The sequence below is a fragment of the Propithecus coquereli genome, unplaced genomic scaffold (genome assembly GCF_000956105.1).
Source record: "Propithecus coquereli isolate 6110/MARCELLA unplaced genomic scaffold, Pcoq_1.0 Scaffold210, whole genome shotgun sequence".
Lineage (NCBI taxonomy): Eukaryota > Metazoa > Chordata > Mammalia > Primates > Indriidae > Propithecus > Propithecus coquereli.
In genome coordinates, this window is record NW_012146079.1 from 537,038 (window position 1) to 556,732 (window position 19,695).

Genomic DNA, 19,695 nt, shown 5'->3' on the forward strand with positions numbered 1-19,695 from the left:
TTGTTTCCACGAGGCACTATATGGGATCATAGACTGATAATTGCCATCTAGTTGATCTTTGGCAGGTGGTACTCACGGGGGACAGTGATGTGCATAAATAGGTATAGTTCAAGGCAGAGTGCGGTAAGCACTCTAAGAGGCGTGCAAAGTCCTTTGGGAGGACAGAGGAAGGAAAGATAAATTCTGGCGGAGGGAGAAGGGAAGGCTTGCTGGAACAGGTGGCCTTTAATCTGAGTCTGGACGGATGGGTAGGATTTCAACAGGCGGATGTTGAAGTAGGGGAGGAGGAGAAAGGAGCAGCGTGAGCCTAGAAAAATGCAACACATGTTCGAGTGGAGTGGGGTGATTGGCTCACGGGACGCAGTGAGAGGTGGAAGAGATGTGTGTACAGTTAGATGGAGAAGGACCCTCCCCTCAATGCCTAGGAGTTTAATTTTCTGTGAACAGTGATCTATGAGCAGGAAAGTGTCATAATTACATCTGCATTTTAAGAACATTTATCTTAAGATACATTTCTTTTAATGTTAGATGTTACTCATTGTGTTTTACTCCTTCATTCTTTTAGCAGAGAATAACATTCATGTAGAATAACATCAGGGCTCTTTACCTTGGCTGTGGCCCCAGAGTATCTGGCCCTTGAGAGTGGAACCTCAAATTGTTCCACTGTCATTTTGCACACTAAGTTCTGAGCACATTTGTCTTCTAGAAGTTCCTAGAAAACACCTGGTCCTGCTCTTTCCTGATCCAAGGATTTTGTGCTTGTTCTTCCTCCAGCCTCTTAGGACTGACTTCTTAACCGGCTTCTCCTTAACTGATATTTCCTCAAAGGGAATTTCCCTGTCCACCCAATCTAAAATAACACTCCTGGTATTTTCTACATAGCAACTAACAAGCTTATTTATTATTTCCTTATTTATTTTCCACTCTCTGCTACTATAACCGGCTCCATGAAGACATGAATCATATAGTTACAATCCTCCGGGGTATTTCCCGAACTTGGCAAAGTGACTAACACATATAAGGGACTCAATAAATGCTTGTTGAATGAATGAATTAAATGAATTAGAATTAGCGTTGTTAGAAAACTGGAAATATGTTACATTGCTTAGAGATACACCTAAATAAGCTATTCAGTATCTGATGATGGAAGTTGGTATCGAGGACGCTGGAACATACCGGTCCATGTGTAGAATATCTTACATCTTTGCTAGTGCTTACTCACTCATGTTGGTTGATGTGTCATATTCAGGTGGAATTTCCTCTTGGTACATTTGTTCCTTCTTCCCCACCTCTCCCACCTCCAACATTTTCTGGCCATTACTTCAACGAAGTGTTGGGCTTGGTAATTTTCCTCATGATCTGCAAATGGATTGCTCTTTCACAGATGGCCATGGATTGAGCTGCCCCAGACCCGGTCATAAGTCATGACTCGCTGAAAAGCAAGGGAGGTTTTTTGAAGTGAAAGGGGCCTTTGGAAGGCACCCAGCAGCTTTGAAACAGCTCCAGCAGCCGAGCTAGCAGGCCCAGTACCTTCCCTGGCAATCTGGTTTCCTGATTTACTGCAAGGTAGGGAGCTGTTTATGATGCTTTTGATAGAAAATAAATGGCCCTTAATTCTACCGTATGATGAAGTTCATATTTGAAATGTTCGAATAGGTTTTTCAGACCATGGTTCTACAATTGGCTATAAAATTTTATAGTCTTGTTCCAAGGATATAAAAGTCTGTGATGGGAGCCTCCACTCCAGGCTACAACCAGAGGAATTCTAAAGGCCGAGACTACAACTGGAAGATGCTCCATCTTGCCATCGAAACCAAAAATACTCTTAACCAAAGAGTCAGTGGATAAAGGCAGATAAGTTTGATTTGAGACTACTTCTAAACTTAAATTTCACATGGAAGGAGAATGCAATATTATTAATTTACACATCCCATGACTTCTAAAATGAAATGCGATCAGAACTGTAAGACACAACTCATTTGTAAGCCCAGCTCACATGAGAAGAGACTATCTTATAACTCTTTTTATTGTACCAGTGGACACGATGAGATACTATCCTAACAGTGGCCTTTTGGATATTTAGGGGAAATAAGAAATACTTCTTGAAAATATTTGCATCAAAAATATTTAAACTTAAAAGTATAGTAGTGAAAATGCTGCTTTTCTGTTATCTTCAAAATTGACTTAGGTGGAACTCTAACATTTGACATCCTCAGACAAATAGAGGTTGCTGAAGTCTTTCTTGATGTATTCCTTGGCTGGATGCTGAGCATGGAAAGTCTACAACATTTCTGAAATGTGATAGAAACCACTTCCTCGGGATAGCACAACTCTGCATATGGTCATCTATTTATGTGCCTGGAAAATGTTGTCAACTGTGGGCCTCACCTGATCTCCACCACAGAGACAGGCAGCCGTCAGTACATAGGTTCCGTCACTGCCCCGTACGTTCTGGTGTTACAGGGGAGAAATCTGCTGCCCTGCCCCAGGCACGTGAGGCTTGGCACTTTCCCTGTAATGTCTCCACCCTGCCTCGCTGCTCCCTGATGAAATTCTGGGTGCTCAAATGTCACCTCGTTTGTGAAGCTTTCCGTTCTCTTGTGCTCCCCATGCATGGCTGGGAGGGGTAAGAGGCTGCTTTGCCATCCACTGTCACTTGGCTGCTATCTCTACCATGACATGTACCTTCATGTCCTCTGCAAGGAGGCAGAAGAGCATGGAGCTATGAGCAAGGGCCTTGAAACCCCCCACACCGAGGCCTGAATCCTGTTTCCACCAGTTACATGTTGGGAGACCTGGGACAAGTTCACCTCACGGAGGCTAGTATCGAGATTTGAAAATCCAGCATAATTATACTGCCTAGATTAGGTGGGGATTAAATGAGATGATGAACAAAAGTCAATCAGCAAAGCGTGTGTCCTAAGGAAAGTTCTCGATAAATGTTGGTTATTATTGTTACTATTGCTAATGTAAGCCGCCCGTGTGTCTTTTTTAAGTAGACTGTGAGCTTCATTGGGGAAGCCTTAATGGCACCTAGCCCACTTCTGGCACAGAGTAGGCTCCCAGTGTTTGTAAATGAATAGATGCTCTCAGTGTCTGTTAAAGGACATATGTGATTTGCAAGGCCTGTGTTATCTGAAAGGGCTGACACTCCCTTAGTGATGAGACTCCACTCGTTCTCCAGGCCCTTGTGTGCCCTGCAGTGGCCCAGCTTCTGCCTGCTGTCCCAGTGTAATTATTAATAGCGCCCACTTTCACTCCGAAAAGCTGTCCAGTTTGGGATGATATATTTTATGATCACCCTAGTTTTGGGAGTAGTTTGATCAGCATGATTCCCAGAAATTAAATTCTCGCTACTCAATGCACATACCACATCTGGCAGGCATCCTGGGAACAGGCAATCAACCGCTGAGTGGAACTGAAGTCCTTCATACAGAAGAAATGCTCAATAAATATCGCTGATAAGAGAATAAAAGGGTGAAAATTGAGTCATTCTGTATTCTCTCTTTTCCTGGAAATAAACCAGGAAGGAATATTGGGTATGAGTCTAAGAGGATAGGAAAATTGGACTGAAAAACTCTTTCTGTCATTCATAATGAGTCATTGGATAACCCTATATGGGTAGAACGTTTGAGATTTTAGAAATACATCCAAAACAAGATAGAAAGGAAAGACCCCCCCCAAAAAGCCAAGTTAAGTTTGTATATGCTCTTTGGCCATAAATCTATTTATAAATATCGTCAGGGAATACTACAGTGAATTTCAAAACAAAAACTTAGTTCTGTCTTCATATATATACATATACATACATACATACATACACATACATATATATATATAAAGATATACATACATTCAGTCATGTGTTGCTTAATGGCTGGGATATGTCCTGAGAAATGAGTTGTTAGGGTATTTCATCACTATGAAACATGATAGAGTGCACTTACACAAACCTAGGTGGTACAGCCCACTACACACCTAGGCTATGTGGTATATTGGTCCTAGACTACAGACCTGTGCAGCATGTTACTGCACTGCATAGTATAAGGAAATAATAACACAATGATAAGGATTTGTGTGATAGGAATTTTTCCACTCCATTATAATCTTATGGGACCACTGTCATATATGTGGACTTTGTTGACAGAAATGTCATTATGTGGCACATGACTATATATATATATATGTATATATATATATACACACATACACACACACAGACACACACACACACACACACACAAGCAGCAATTTATTAATAATATACGCTGAGTTAGCCCTTAGCAAAGGTGAAGTAGATGTCTTCTTCGTTAATTCCCAGGGCTTCTTTTCTGAACTTCTTTTCTCTCTCGGGGTTGTGTCCCTCTCCTCCCCAGGTACCCTCTTCCCTGTGCCCCCCTCCTCCTGTGCAGACTTTGGCAACATCCAGGGCTCTTTGGGTCAGTTTTCAAATATTCCAGCAGTATTTGTCTTTTCAAGTTATACTCCATGGATGGAAGGTGTTAGTCCCCGTTAAGGGGATTTCAGGCACAAGAAAACTCACTGGGCAGGCAATCTAGGATGAGGATAATGCCCTGGAACCTTCTGAAGGCGGCGTATCGAGTGCATGGGAAGCGCGTGCTGTGGGGTCAGGCCGAGTGGAGTCTGAATTCTGGCTCACCACTATGGGCAGTGTAGCTTTGGGCCTTCGTTTGTATGGAAAAGATAATGATAATATCTGAGTCTTAGGTTTGTTTTGAGAATTAAATGAGACTGTGTTTATAAAACACCTAATAACATGTCCAGGTCATAGTCTAGCATGACCAAGAGTAAGAGCTTTGGAGGCAGACAGCAAAAGGCCTAACTTTTGCTGATGGGGAAATAACTTAACGCTCTAGATCCCGAAGAACAGACATAATGCTCTTCTCGTAGGATTGCTGTTGAGGCTTAAATACACTAAAGGATTTATATCAGTCCTTGGCATATAATAAACCCTAACTAAGTTGCAGCAATTATAATAACAGTTATTATTAATATTAGGTTCTTCGACTATTATGTGGGCTTAATGAATGCTAGACATTATTTTTTTAATCATTATTGTTAGTGCATCATTGACATTCCTGAATTCATTTGGGAGATGGAGATCCTCTTTGTTTAAGTGTAAGGTAGCATCCTGAATCTAATCAATCATTCCATATAATATTTGTTATGTAGGAAAAAGTTAGTCAGTGTTTGAGAGATCCATTATATTTTTTCAGAGGAAACTTAAGGAAATGCAAGACAGTAGAGGAATCACTTAGTCTTTTCTGTGCTGATCACTACTTACCAAAGGTCATTTGTGTGTGTACTGGCCAATATAACGAGGTGACTGAATCTATTTTTAATGCCATCTCAGGCTGCTGAGAACAGTTTAGACCACTCCAGGTAAGCCTCTGTTATGAAAGGGGACTTCAGTTCACTTGCCTCTAGTCACGTAGATGTACCCAAACTAGGGCTCTGATAGAAAAACAAACATTTGGTTATCTCCTTGTGCATACTTGGGAAAGAGGAAAAAAAAAAAAAAAGCAAAAGATCTGACCTTTTGGTAGTCACTTTCTCCATCTCACATTCTGGCCAGTGCACAAGTAAATAAAGGCTGGAAACTACAGGCCTGCGCTGCCATTCTTTCTCGTGAACTCAGATTCAGGCAACGCCAGACACGAAACCAGAAACAGAGAGTCTTACTACTCTACCGCGGCGCCTTCCCTTCCTCAGATCAAATTTTTCTGAAGAACTACACCTGAATGTGACTTGTTTGGATTCCAAGAATCCTTTTTAATGACTCTGGTCACGATCCTTTAGGAAAAAGCCAGGCATGAGACGACTGTCTCTGGTGTGCAGCGAAACCCAGAAGCCAGCGCTTTCAGAGCGCAGAGTGCCGGAGGGGACTCCTGAGCCACGAGCAGGCAAACCAGCAGGATATTTTAGATGCCACAACTGTCTGTATCCACTTGTTGTTCAAGGAACCAGAGGGAAAAATGCACAGCACAACGGCCGTAATGTCACAATCACAACAAAACTAAACTGCTCCAAAAGATGATGTGCGTGAGAAGCGGTCAACCGCTGAGAACCATAAGCACACCGTCTCCTCTAGTACGCTATGTGCTTCACAGTCCCTGCAGAGCAGAACCAGTGGTTCAAATGTCCGTTCCCGCCCTGTTCCGGCCGCACTTGCTCAGAGGTCACTCTTACTACCGAATGTTGCTGATATGTGTTAACAGGTTTGTTTCTTCCAGTGGCCTCGAGCTGCTGGGAGGCAGGGACTAGATCTTATTATTTTTTATATTCCCAATGCCTGGTGCATTGTAGAAACTCAATAAATGTTTGTTGAATATACAACTCAGAACGCTGACAAAACAGGACTAAAGTTCTAGGCTGATGGCCAATTTGTTGGCATTCTCTGTGACTTTGTTACATCTAAATAGAAATCCTTACTTTAAATCCACATGCTCTAAGTTACTCATTTTTTCACGCACCCCAAAAACATTTTCCAGGCAACTACTCCGTGTCAGCTACTGAGGGGGTTACACAGATGTAAAAAAAATCTTTTCCCTTCCTTCAGTGAGATTACTGAGTGTGTCAAGAACCACACTCCATATATTCAGAAGTCACTCTAATAAATATTTTTGGGTTTATTTGATAGCTCTGGCTGCCATTTGAAACAGAAAATCAGTTCAACACCACTGCAGTTAATAGTGACTCGCTTCTCCAAACCTCAGTTGGCCAATGTTTTAATCATATGGAGACAATTTGAACTTTACCACCATCAAGAAACAACGGGAATATCTAATGCAAGAATTAGGAATGCATATCAGTTTTCACAGCGCAGTTTGGTCATTATGAAAGTACACTTTCTTGTTGTCATTAAAGGGACTTTTAGTAGCCAAACTATTGTTCTGGTGTGTGGTGAGTCTAAAGACCCCAATGGCCTCTCTGCCTTTGATCTTTTGAGTTTCTGAAGTTGTGGGATTTTGCATGCTACACTGCTAATCTGGGAAAATGTACAATCACTATAAAAGGAAATTTTTCTATTAGTCCAAGAATAATCGTTTATAGCAAAACCACCTGACAGAAACATGTGGGTGCGTATCACCCTTATGAAGACCAAAGATATTTTTACAACTGAGGATTATTTTCTTCCCTTTATACAAATCCATATGGTGCCTATGCAGACATCAGTCATCAGCAATGCTGACTCATTCGACCCCAAGAATAGCATTCAGAAGGTTTGCTCCAAATTCGGATAAAAAGAAGTTGGTATTAGGAGTTAGTTGTTTTATCTTCCCTAGCCCAATTACTCAAAGTCAGTGTCGTGTGAACTCAACTAGAGTAGGATGGCAAGTGTAAATATGGTGGCCATGGAATATGGCTTTTCTGCCTTGGACATACTCTGCTTGATCTATACCCTGCTTCCTACAGTTTTCTCTTCTGGAGTCAAATGTTTCCTTGTCTCTCCAAGGATAATACTTGCCCCAGTGAACAATCCATCTGGTTGCTGACTCTCATAGACCTCAGGGGACACCATGGGTAATGACTACTACACGTTATCCATCCATCCATCCATCCACTCATTCATCCAACAGAGAGCAAGTGAGGGATGTGTCCACTATTGATATTTATTGGGGAGTCAGTCCCAAGTAGGTGTCTGGTTGTGTGCCTGTATGGTTCCAGGTATAAAAGGGGAACAGGTGAGCAGAAGCAGCACTATGCCAACATGATCTGGCTAAAGAAGAATAGGATGTCTTCTTCTGAGGTGTGACTTTCCTCTGACAAACGAAAGGAAAAAAGTTTTAGATAGACACAGACTCGTTTCTGTCCCTGAATCCTGTCCAGAGGCTGCATTTGTTGGTTAAAGGAATTCTAAGCATGACCAAATAAACCAGTCTAAATGAAGCATTTGGACTAGAAAAGACACTTTTGGTTTGTAAAAGGGGAAAAACCTGAGCACATATATCCCAGAGAAGATCCATCCCAACTCCATACCAATCCCCTGGCACAAATAGAAGGGAGGAAGAGTCATTGCTGTTACTTCAATAAGCCAAATTGCACCACAGCCCTTGAAAACCTGGGAAGGGTAGTCAAAGGCGATAGCTGGTACTTTATCCGTCACAGGAGCTGAAGGCATTGCTGGGCTTCTAGAAATGGTTGGGACTATTTCCATGAACCTCAGCCTTCGGAAGGCCAAGCTCTGGGTTCATTTAGCATTACAGTGAGCAGTAGGAAAAATGATACCAATTAAACAATGACAACAACAACAACAAACTTTGCTGCATTTATATGAAATCTTTCTACTGTGCCCAAAGCAAAATGATTCCACCCCCACTTTGGCACACATCCTGCAGATTGCACCTTGGACCTTTGCGAAATCTGTCTTGCGACACTTCACATACTGTTGATTTGGGTTCAGCCTAATGATGGCGGCTTGAAAGGGAGCATGGTGCGGTCGCAAGAAGGAGAGATCGGGAATTAGGAAACCTGGGTTCCAGTGCTATTTTGACAACAAACGCGTGCAGTCTTTAAACACAGGCAACATTTTGGACTGTCACTTCCTTATCTGTAAAATAAAGAGGTTAAGTATATTACTTCTTTATACTTCTAAAACTCTATGAGATAGAAGGCATCAAACACGTAACAGGTGTCTTGGGGGAGAAGGAAGAAAGGAAGTCGTGGAAAGTAGCACATTGTGTGCTTTGCCCAGGCCTTACAGGAGGACCCAGGAAGCTTTCCTTGAAAGTAACATCTTACTACTCCAGGACCCAGGGCACCTACTTGTCCACGTCTTTACCAGTTCTATCCAGTTTTCACCTTATTTTGACATGCATGTCTTGCTTTTCCCATGAGCAATAAGCTCCTTGGAAAACATGACCCATATGGGGATCTGCCACTCCTAGCTCTGGCTCCATGAACACGTGTTGAATGAATCGAAGATTCTGTGAAGCATGTTTGATTAGCTCTTCCCCCAAATCATTATTATTTCCATTTCAAAGATAAAATTAAGACCCAAACATTTTAATTTATTTATCTCAGTTCACAAAATTGGTTTTGAAGCCTTAGTTCCAAAGTATTCACAGTAATGAACTGTTCTTTTAGCAAACCTTCCCAGATATCATTCTGAAGACCTTTGTTTCCCAACCCCAATCCACTGATATCAAAAGCCTGCAAAATAATAACAGCAATAATAATATAATAATGAGTTTTATGCTTGAGATAAAAGCATTATCTCATGTAATTCTTAAAACAGCCCTATACAATTTTAGATGAGGCTTGCTGATAGTTAAGTGATAGCTCCACACGGATAGAAATGGAGTCAGGTTTATCTGACTTCAAAATTCATGCTCCAAACCAATAGTGCATTCAAACTAGTCTGAGTTTGACTACTAGTCCCACACAACCTACCTGGACTATTATCTCTGTGTTTCCAGTATAAAACCTAAGCCAATGCGAAGGGAGAAAACCAAAGCTATTAAGGGAAAAGGCAGTGCTTTGGAGTTTTGCAGTTAAAAACGCAATGAATGTTATTTGGAGTTTTTAAATACTCAGTCTGAATGTTTGTTTAGCCACATAATGGCTGAGTGAAGTTAGGAAATTTACTGGACCTCAGAGAGCCTCAGTTCTTTGTTGGTAAAATGTGAACAATAGCACTTACCCCAAGAAGGTGTTGTGAAAACTTAATGAGATATTGTGTGTTAAAATACCTGGAGCATATATTAAGTGCTCAGTAAATCCTCCCTTGCCCCCTTCCCCACTCTCTCTTTCAGCAAAAGAAATGCCTTCTCAGACAAGTTCCACACCATAGGAGAATGAAGGAGGCGTTTGCAGGAATACCTTGGCATCCTCTAATAAGGAGAAGTTCACTCCTTCTCAGCTTAGGTCCCAAATAAAACATTTTACCTCCCTAGAAATTTTCAGAGCCTGCCAAGGTCCCAGCAATCCTAAAAGCTATTTGCTGTCAACACTTCCATTAAGTTGAACAGGAGAGAGGTTGCTTGTCTTACCATTAACAGGATTATTTTCTGAGGTTTTTATTTGGGTACTTGATGGCCCAGAATTTAAAATTATGACCCCATCCATGATGATACTTAAACTGAGTAAAGTCAGAAGTATTTCTTCTCATATTTTTCTTTCTTCCTTTATTTATTTTTTAAAAATGGGGCTAGTGGTTCTGTAACAATAGTGACCTCTACAGGGGCATTCATTCATTCATTTGCCAAACATTAAGCATCATGATTCAGGTACCATGTAACATACCAGAGACATAAAGATGAAAATAATCATCCCCTAAAGAGCTCACAGCACAGCAGAGGAGAAAAGAGCCTGAAAGGAGAACCCCAGTGCAGTAGGCGCTATGAATAGCAACCCCATGCCCACAGGCTCTGACTCTCCAGGGTACCTGCCAGACCTGATCATTAACTGTGGCCTCGAGCCACCCAACTCACTCATCCAATAAGTAATTACGGATGTTTGAGACCATCCAGTTCCAAATACAAAAGTATGTGGCATGAGGTGTGCCCTCAGGGACACTTCCTTCTTGGCAGAAGTCATTTGGCTCAAACTAGAGCAAATGCAAGTAGAGGAAAGAGATGTAGTTCTTCTCTTTGTCTTGAGCATACACAGCCTCGGTGTTGGCTGGTACCACCCTGGTCCAGCTCCGCATCTGATGCATGACTCCTCTCGATCGCATGCCACCCATCCCCTCCTCCAGCACCAACTTCACTCACATGGTGACCGGTTCCATTAGGGACAACTTCTGGCATTAGAAAAGTCTCCATTAAGCCAAATATACTGCCCTATTGAGCGGAGACTTTTCCATTTTTCTCCCCCTGGACCACCATTAAGTCTGATGAAGACTAATGACTCCTTCTCAGAATAATGTTTTTTTGGTTTTGTTTCTTTAATAGAGACGAGTCTCTCTATGTTGCCCAGGTTTGTCTCAAACTCCTAGGCTCAAGCAATCATCCTGCCTCGGCCTCCCAAAGTGCTAAGATTACAGGTGTGAGCCACTGCACCCAGCCTGTTTTTTGTTTTTGTTTTTTCAAGATGGGTCTCTCTCTGTCGCCCAGGCTGGAATGCAGTGGCACAATCAGAGCTCACTACAGCCTCTAACTTCCAGGCCCAAGTGATCCTCCTGCCTCAGCCTCCTGAGTAGCTGGGACTACAGGTGCATGCAACCACGCTGGGTTAATTTTTTAAATTTTTTGGAGAGATAGAGTCTTGCTGTGTTGCCTAGGCTGGTCTCAAACCCCTGGCCTCAAGCAGTTCTCCTGCCTTAGCCTCCAAAAGGGCTGGGATTACATGTGTGAGCCACTGTGCCTGGCCAGAATAGTATTTTAAAATCTGGAAAGTATATAATATTACAAAGGAAACTATTTTTATATAAGCTATCTACATGTATATGTGGTGTATATATATGACAAAAGTATGATATACAATTATATGGTCTTCTTTATAATATACTAAATAAGATCTGGAAGTAGATATCTAACTTCCATAATTTTGATAAGTGATAAGTGTAAGTGATGTCTTGAGACATCTATATCAACTGTAATGTGATATGAAAATAGCTTTGATTTCTATTGGTGACAAAGCCACGGTCCTGCCAATGCTACTGTGGTTTGTTACTCACATTCATAACTAAAGGAAATGTGACGTTTCAGTTACAGATTAGTGGAAATCAAGATGCAATTTTTTTCCCATGCAAGTTCACAGACTCCCCTGAATTCTCAAAGACCCCCAAAGTAAAGAACTCTATTATAGAGATTTTTTAAAACTTGCCCTCTGAAAACCACATAGAGCAAACTAATCCTCTTAAACTCTCCTGTTTCTTCTAAATTAAATCTAATCCAAAACTGACAGAATTTTCAGTAACCTTATCACTTTTCTTTGCATAAGCAAGAATTTGTTACTTTCCAAACTAAAGCAATGAGCCCGGAAAGTCAGCATGCATTCCAAATTGTCAAGACCATCCCGCATAATCCCAGGGGAAGGAAGGATGAACTCACAGGAACACTTTGGCATCCTCTCTAATAACGAGGAAGTTTTCTTTCACTTGGGGAAAAAAAAATTGTCAAAATGGTTGATTTAATATTATACAGTCTAAGCAGTAAGTTTTTTTCTTAAGGATAATTAACTGATTTTTAATGACGGCTTGATTTTCTCACTGAAATGATCATTTTGAACAGTTGGGGACCTGTAACACAAGAGATAAATAACACAAGGAAATACGAAGAAAAAAAATTCCCAGGACAAAAGACCGAGTTTATTTTTTGTTCAGCCTATGATAGATGTGTGTGTTTAAAGTTTTTGAACCTCTGTAACAAATTGATGTTTCTTGTCTGCTTCTCCAAAGTTTATATTCTGAGTTCATAGAAGTGAGATACCTTAAGTGTATTTTCCATATTATTTGTCAAGTTGAAGTCTTGAATATGTATGTCTGAAACTATGCATTTTTGTATCATTCCAAAATGTTCAAAAGGAACAATGAAGGGTGGTCTGTGTAGGCCAGAGGATGTGGCCAACCAAACACTGAGCGAGCCCTTAGCAGAGGGGTTAAAATTGACACAGATCTATTTTGCTCTCAAGTGGTTAGGCTTGAGGGTGAATATTTTTCATCTGTTTATAGTCTACCACATAGATCATAAACATATGATCAAATGCACTCCTATGGATATGAACCCAAATCAATCAATATTCATCCAGTCAAGACTGAAATCATATACATAATTTCAACCATTTAGTGATGGACTAGTGCTATAGAAAAATGTTTGTTGTTATTGTTTTTGCATGTGTGAATAAGTGACTTATACAGGAATTAAGTGCAAAAATGTATGTGAAAACATAATGTAAAGGACTATGCTAGTAAAAACAATGATAATATTTTTTGTTGTTATTATTATTATTGTTACAATACAACGAATAGGCTCAATAGATATGTGTGGAATCTGAATGCATGCCTGTATAATTGACTCAATGGATGCTTATATTCTTACCTATCAAATGTTATGGTTCTAACCAATTCTGTTAATCAATAAAACTCGCTGAAGATAAACTCCTAGGGTTATGGTGAAGATAGGATTAATATACATGAATGTGTCTACTTTAATCTGGCACCTGGCATGCATTTGACAAATATTAGAGGAATCTTAATTTTTAAAATGATTAATAAGGGAAAATTAAAGGTCACTTAAAAATTTGATGAAATTTAGATTCCTAGCAAAGGCAATTGACAGAGAAATCTCATTACAGTGCAGCTGGGCTTTTATTAACTATAAGTATAATGTCACACATCTATCAATTTTCCCAAAACGCTGCTACTATAATTAGAAAATATAATGCAATATCCAGGGTTCATGTTATAACTGCATAAAAGCAGAGCGAGGCGGCTAGTTTTCCATAGGTGATAAGATTAGCTTCCTTCCAGCCTTTAGAGTTCCAGCTGTAGAGCCAGGTTAAATAATATTTTTAATGCAGACAATGTTTGTACTAGACAAAGTCAACTTAGCATTTCATATGAGCTAGTCAAGTGTTCCCCTGCTCAGTGTGCTCTTTTTCTCCTTCTCTCACTGTTTAAATAAATTATAGGAGAGGAGAATTTTAGCTTGGAACTGCTACTAATCCATAACATGAAAGTCATGTTTGGGAATATTTGTGTTCTTGGCCTCACATCCTTTAAAAACTCTCCATCAAGAGAACTTTTCTGTAAGTCGTGTATTTCCTTTGTTTTTAAATCCCTTGCATTCATAACTCAGACACGGTTCTTAATGAAACATACCCCCCAGTATCTGCCAGAATACCATAATCTGACCCTATTTTACATCTCAATCAGATAGGTACCTTCAAAGAGATTTTCCCTTCAGTCATTAGACTTTTTTTTTTTATTATTGGAAAGTAATCTAGAAAAAGAAGACGGAGCCTGGAGTTTCTCTATCTGAAAAGAGCTAGGAAGTGTTACATTAAAAACTGCAAAATAGGCCAGGCATGGTGGCTCACACCTGTAATCCCAGCATTTTGGAAGACCGAGGGGGGAGGATTGTTTGAGGCCAGGAGTTCGAGACCAGCCTGGGCAACGTTGTGAGACCCTAGCTCTACAAAAATACTAAAACCTTAGCCAGGCGTGGTGGTGTGTGCCTGCAGTCCTAGCTCCTAGGGAGGCTGAGGCAAGAGGATCACTTGAGCCCAGGAGTTCGAGGCTACAATGAGTTATGATGATGATGCCACTGCACTCTAGCCTGGGTGACAGAATGAGTCCCTGTCTCTAAAAAAAATCAAAAACAAAAAACAAACAACAATAAAAAAAAACGCTACAAAATAGCAGTGGAGACTCTTGGTCTTAGACTTCAGGACCTCTTTCTCTCATTTGTTAATACCCTACTACTATGGCATTGTGTTTGGTTCCATGGTGACCCTGGATGAATCTCTCACATTCATCCAAGCTTTCCCAGCATGGGAGCACGGAGTAGTTGGGAGTGCACTAGAAGTTAATCTGGCTGAATACGGGGGAGACACACAGTGACCTCCCTTTTTCTTTTCTTCCCAGACACCAAGGAATCTTAACTTTGTCCTTGAAAAAACGCTTTGCTTTGATTCAAGGAGAGGACACCTCCCAGCCGAGTGCAGTGGCACCAGAGAGAAGTCGAGATCAGAGCTTTCAAGGCCTCATTCATGCACACAAGCTGCTGAGCCCGTGGTGGGCAGCCTCCTGAGCTTCTTAAAATCCACCATCCCCTGAATCATTCTTTCTTGACACAAACGTCTTGGTGTCCCTCACCTCAACGCATCCATCCCCAGCCCAACATCCTTTCACCTTTTCCTCTCTTAGGAGTAATCACAGCCTATTAGCCACGAGTATTAAGAAGACTGGACTAGGTTTAGGATGGGCTAGGGTTAACCACCTCTGAGCTTCTAAGAGGTAGATGCCTAATTCTTATTTTTTTAGCACATCTTAGACTCTGGATATCACTAAGTGAAGCTATTTCCGCTCTTCTGTTTTGAAACCAAATTTGCTAGAATTCTGAAGGTGCTATTGATTATCAGTGTACAAAATGGATCCTCATGGCCCAGAACTTGCCTTTGAGACATACTTAAAATACAGGCTGGATCTACTGATAAAGCAGCTCATAAATATTTTCCCTGGACAACCAGCTCAAGGAACCTCATTCTCTCTTTGCCTCTTTTCCTTGTATTCTGTTTCCCTTTCTCTCACCTATATCCCAACAGAGTAAACATATAGACTGCTTGAATAGGTTCAAAGAGTGAAGCTAATTAAAAGAAAGGAAAATTGAGTTCACTGTTTAATATGCTGCTACTTTTCCAATTTTGCCAGGCAGCATCAACTCTGGAAGCAAAAACAGAAATAAATCCTTCTGGATGGGGTATCTTTATGGCTAAGTAGCATTTCACTGCATATATATGCCACATTTTCTTTATCCATTCGTCTCTTTTTTTTTTTTTTTTTTTTGAGACAGAGTCTCTCTGTGTTGCCCGCTAGAGTGGCTTGGCATCATCCTAGCTCACAGCAACCTCAGACTCCTGGGCTCAAGCAATCCTTCTGCCTCAGCCTCCCGAGTAGCTGGGACTACAGGCATGCGCCACCATGCCCGGCTAATTTTTTTTTCTATGTATTTTTAGTTGTCCAATTAATTTCTTTCTATTTTTAGTAGAGACGGGGTCTCGCTCTTGCTCAGGCTGGTTTCGAACTCCTGAGCTCAAACAATCCGCCTGCCTCAGCCTCCCAGAGAGCTAGGATTACAGGCGTGAGCCACCGCGCCCTGCCTTGGATGGGGTATCTTTAATTAAAACTCTAGACTCTGCTTTCTGGAGAGACGAGGGTACATAAAGTTGAAGGAACTCTTATTTATTTATTTATTTTTTTAGCCATTTGGAAAAGTCTTTCTTATGGTCAAGAGAAGGCATCACTTTATGAGAGTTTGCATGCTGCCCTCTCCTGGCCTGTGTGCACAGGAGTGTTACAGTACATCAAATCTATGTATTTTAATACCACACCTGTGTGTGATGTGCCTATGAACACATGAGCGTTTGTTTAAAAATATTCAGGACGTCTCATCAGAAGTTTACACTTGAAGTTAATTTGAGGACATAAATTCAATCCTTTGGCTCCTGGATTTATATTTAAGGGCGTCAATCTTTATACCATCTCCTTTCATACCCTTGTTGCTTCTACCCTCTTGCTCTCCATCCTCTGAACTTCCATGTGGCACTAGGACTCTGCTCTGCAAATCAGTGCTCCACCACGGGCTGGGTCCTGTCCATGTGCTCTCCATTCAAAGACATGCTCCCAGCTAGAAGTGACGGCAATGTGAAATCTTCTGAAGTCATTGGTCAATGTTGAGTCTGAGGACCATATTTCAGTCTTACGTGTGATCGAAATGAATTCTACACATTATTAGGCCAGCATGTATAATTTACAGAAACAAAAGGACTATGTGGCAGGAAGAGAAGCAGCAAATCAAAGAAGTAGATGGCAACATAGGTCTCATTTATAATTGCACATCTTCCCCTTCAAAACAATTTGTTTTTTTTGTTAGTCCCCCGTGTGACTTGTCTTAAACCCAATGCTGGGCGTGTTTTCCCTGGTTGAAATAATTCATTATTTTTCTCCTAAATACTTAAAGGACCCTGATACCGAGAACACGCCTACGATGTGGTGCAATTACTGTAGCAACTCTAGAATAAAAATGTGCCTGGCCTACTCTGTTGTGTGCTTGTGCCTGGGCGGTGTGTTTGTCCTTGACCCAGGCAAGCCAATCCTCTCCCTATCAATAAGAACTCAGAGTCTAATACCATTCCTTTGCAACAGAAGAAGAGGGCTAAGGAAGAGGTGTTTACTTAAAGAGATTTAAAGGCATGTCTCTTGTTTAAACTTTACCAAACTTATAACTTGAGGGTATCCAAAGCTCTGGCTGGCTCTACTAAGATGTGTAGAGAGTGAACATCTGATTACCTCTCAATGAAGAATAACAGCATAAAACAATGAATAATCAAAGCATTATTTATATTTATATTTGACAAGCCACCAGTGTCTCCCAGTCTATACAAAATGAATAAATTTAGTCTTGTATACTCACTCACTTGCTACCAACACATCCGTCCAACATTGCTTTAGAGTTTGAATGGTAAGAGGGAAATGGGTCCCAATTTATTGCAGGTATTATATTTACAGAAGATTGACAAATGCTCATAATCATGCAAAACCACACTTTCAACTACTAATAGAATTTAATTGGATCAATTAATTTGTATTTATTTGAATAGGTAAATTCTTTATGATCCGTTTCCTTTGTAATGTGAAAGGAGAAAAATATTCATCTATAAAATCAAAATGCTCTCTTCTAAATATAATATTCACTTGACATGTCTACTCTCTGACATAATTTCAGAAATACCCTGTTAAATCATTCAGATCAATGGGCAAAAATACGTAGTTTTCGTGACTCCATGGTAGAGCTAAGTATGCATTTCCCTTAATGACAGAAAGAACATGTTCATCTGATGAAACAAAAAACAGGTCAATATAAATTCTCCATTGTGATATACACAATAAATATCTTTCTTATAACTTCCTTATCTTCCTTGGTCAGACACATGGCTCGGGACAAGGACTACCCTGAAAATCAGGCAGTACTGAATGGTGAGTTGATTGGGAATTGTCAGTGGATGGTTTGGATATAATCTACTAAGAATCCACTGAGAAGAGTGCTGTTTAGACTTAAGGTAACGTTTGATTGTTCCTGCACCTGCCGCAGCGCCGTTCTCCTGCTGAACCGCTGTCCCGATGTGTGCATGTTCTCCACTGCAGAAAAGGTGCTTTTTATAGGAGCTCAGAGCGCTTGAACACCAGTACTTGAGGATTGCCCAAGTCAAGACCAATCTTTTAACTACCCCTTCATGCAGTCCCCTCTGGCTTTTCTGGAGAAACACTGAACTCAATTAAGCAACGTTAATGTAATCACAGGTGATCCACAGTGGGTTAAAGTTATATAACCATCTTCAAAATTCCAACTCAAACATGATAAAAATCCCAGGGAAATAGATTTTTTTAAACAAAACCTGCACCTCAAAGGAATAAAGAAAGGAAAAGAAAGATAGGCAGAAATCTACTCATCGTAAGGTCAAATAAAATCAAACCAAAACTTGCTATTTACTTCCGAGTATCATATTTACTATATATTTCCAATTCATGACTTTTTAATGTAGTAATACGTGAGATCCTGGAACTCATCCTGCCTGGAGCGCACAATACAAATGCATTTTAAAACTCTTAAGACGACGTAGAAATAAATCAGGTACACAGGAAGGATCATCGGCAATCACATTTTAAAATATCTATCTCCCTTCTCTCTTTTCTCCTTCAACCATAGCATAGCGATACAGTGATATTTCACTCATGAGGGTAATCCACCTTGACCATATGCTTTAAAAATCAAAACCATGCCCAAGTCCACTGCGGTTCCTATTCCTCTAAGGAGGATATTAACCTAATAGGCAGGTGGGAAATGTACAGAGACTGCTTTCTAACAATTACATGATACGAACTTGCCATAGGTCATAATTATAATGGAGATTACCAAGAGGTATTTATAGGTTGCATGACAACATGCAGGTATTGATGTTGAGAGAGAAAGAGAGAGAGAGAGAGATCACGGTCAAGTTTGAAGGTCCTCGTTTTACGCCCACGCATAATTCAATAGGTGAATAAACCTTGTGGCCCCCAAACACAGGCTAAAACAGCTTTAATTATCAGAGGCGAATCAGGCAAGACATTCACCCAGTGCTTTCTATCCGGACCAACCGCGGCACAAACAATGTCAATGCATTAGAAGTGCCCGTGGAGGTGGAAATCAGAAGCCGTGTCTGTGCCAGATGAGTCGTGACAAGCTGCGTACCTGCAATGACGTGATGGAAGCCTCCTCCTCCTCGGGCCCCTTGTCGCTTTCTCTCCCTCTCCCTCGCTTCGCTCCGAGTCTATAGTCCACAGCACGGTCTAAGTTTGATCTCCCGCGGCTGCCGCTTCCAGCTCGACCGCAGCCGGCCGCCAGCAGACGCCCATCCGAGAGCGAGAGCGCAGGGCCGGCGAGAGCGCGCCCCGCCGCGCGGTGCCCGGCTGGCTGCCTGCAGATGTGCACGGAGCCCTGAGTCTTAGCTCTGACTCCTCTCGGCGCTGCATGGGGATATTATCACCGTCTGGGATTTCTATTGGCTCCGAACACCAAACAAATCACACCAGCCACCCCGCCTTCTCTGTTTCACTCAGCGCTTGTTTCTCATCTAACCCGCAAACATTGCAGCCACACACACTTCAGTCGCTCGCAATGTTTCTCTTTTCCTCCTTCCAGTCTGTGGATTTACAACCTTGTGGTCAGCTCTTAACATTTTTTTTAGCAGACTTCCAATCCAAACCTTCTTGTTTATGTAGAGAAATTCTCCATCCCCTAAACCCGCAAAAACCACTCATTCCCTTCAGATCTTCTTCCTCCTTTTGTTGATGGGTTTGCAATGTGAAGAATGTAGAAAGCCTGTGTGTGATATGTCCGACGTTCACACACACACCACATACACACGCGCACACACCCCAGGCTCCTTTTGTTTTGAATCACTGAGACCAGTGAAATTAAAAGCAAGCTGAGCCTAATAACCTAAGTGAGAGCCTAACTAATAAAATCT

General features: G+C 41.2%; 1 protein-coding gene across 1 annotated transcript in view; it reads right to left on the reverse strand.

The window, feature by feature from the left end:
* The window catches only part of GREM2 (gremlin 2, DAN family BMP antagonist), a 108,056-nt gene extending 88,878 nt beyond the window's left edge, over positions 1-19,178 (reverse strand). Inside the window, exon 1 of the mRNA XM_012644409.1 lies at positions 18,918-19,178. The gene's annotated coding sequence lies outside the window, so the exon portion shown is untranslated. The remainder of the gene's footprint in view (positions 1-18,917) is intronic.
* Between the last annotated feature and the right edge of the window lie 517 nt (positions 19,179-19,695).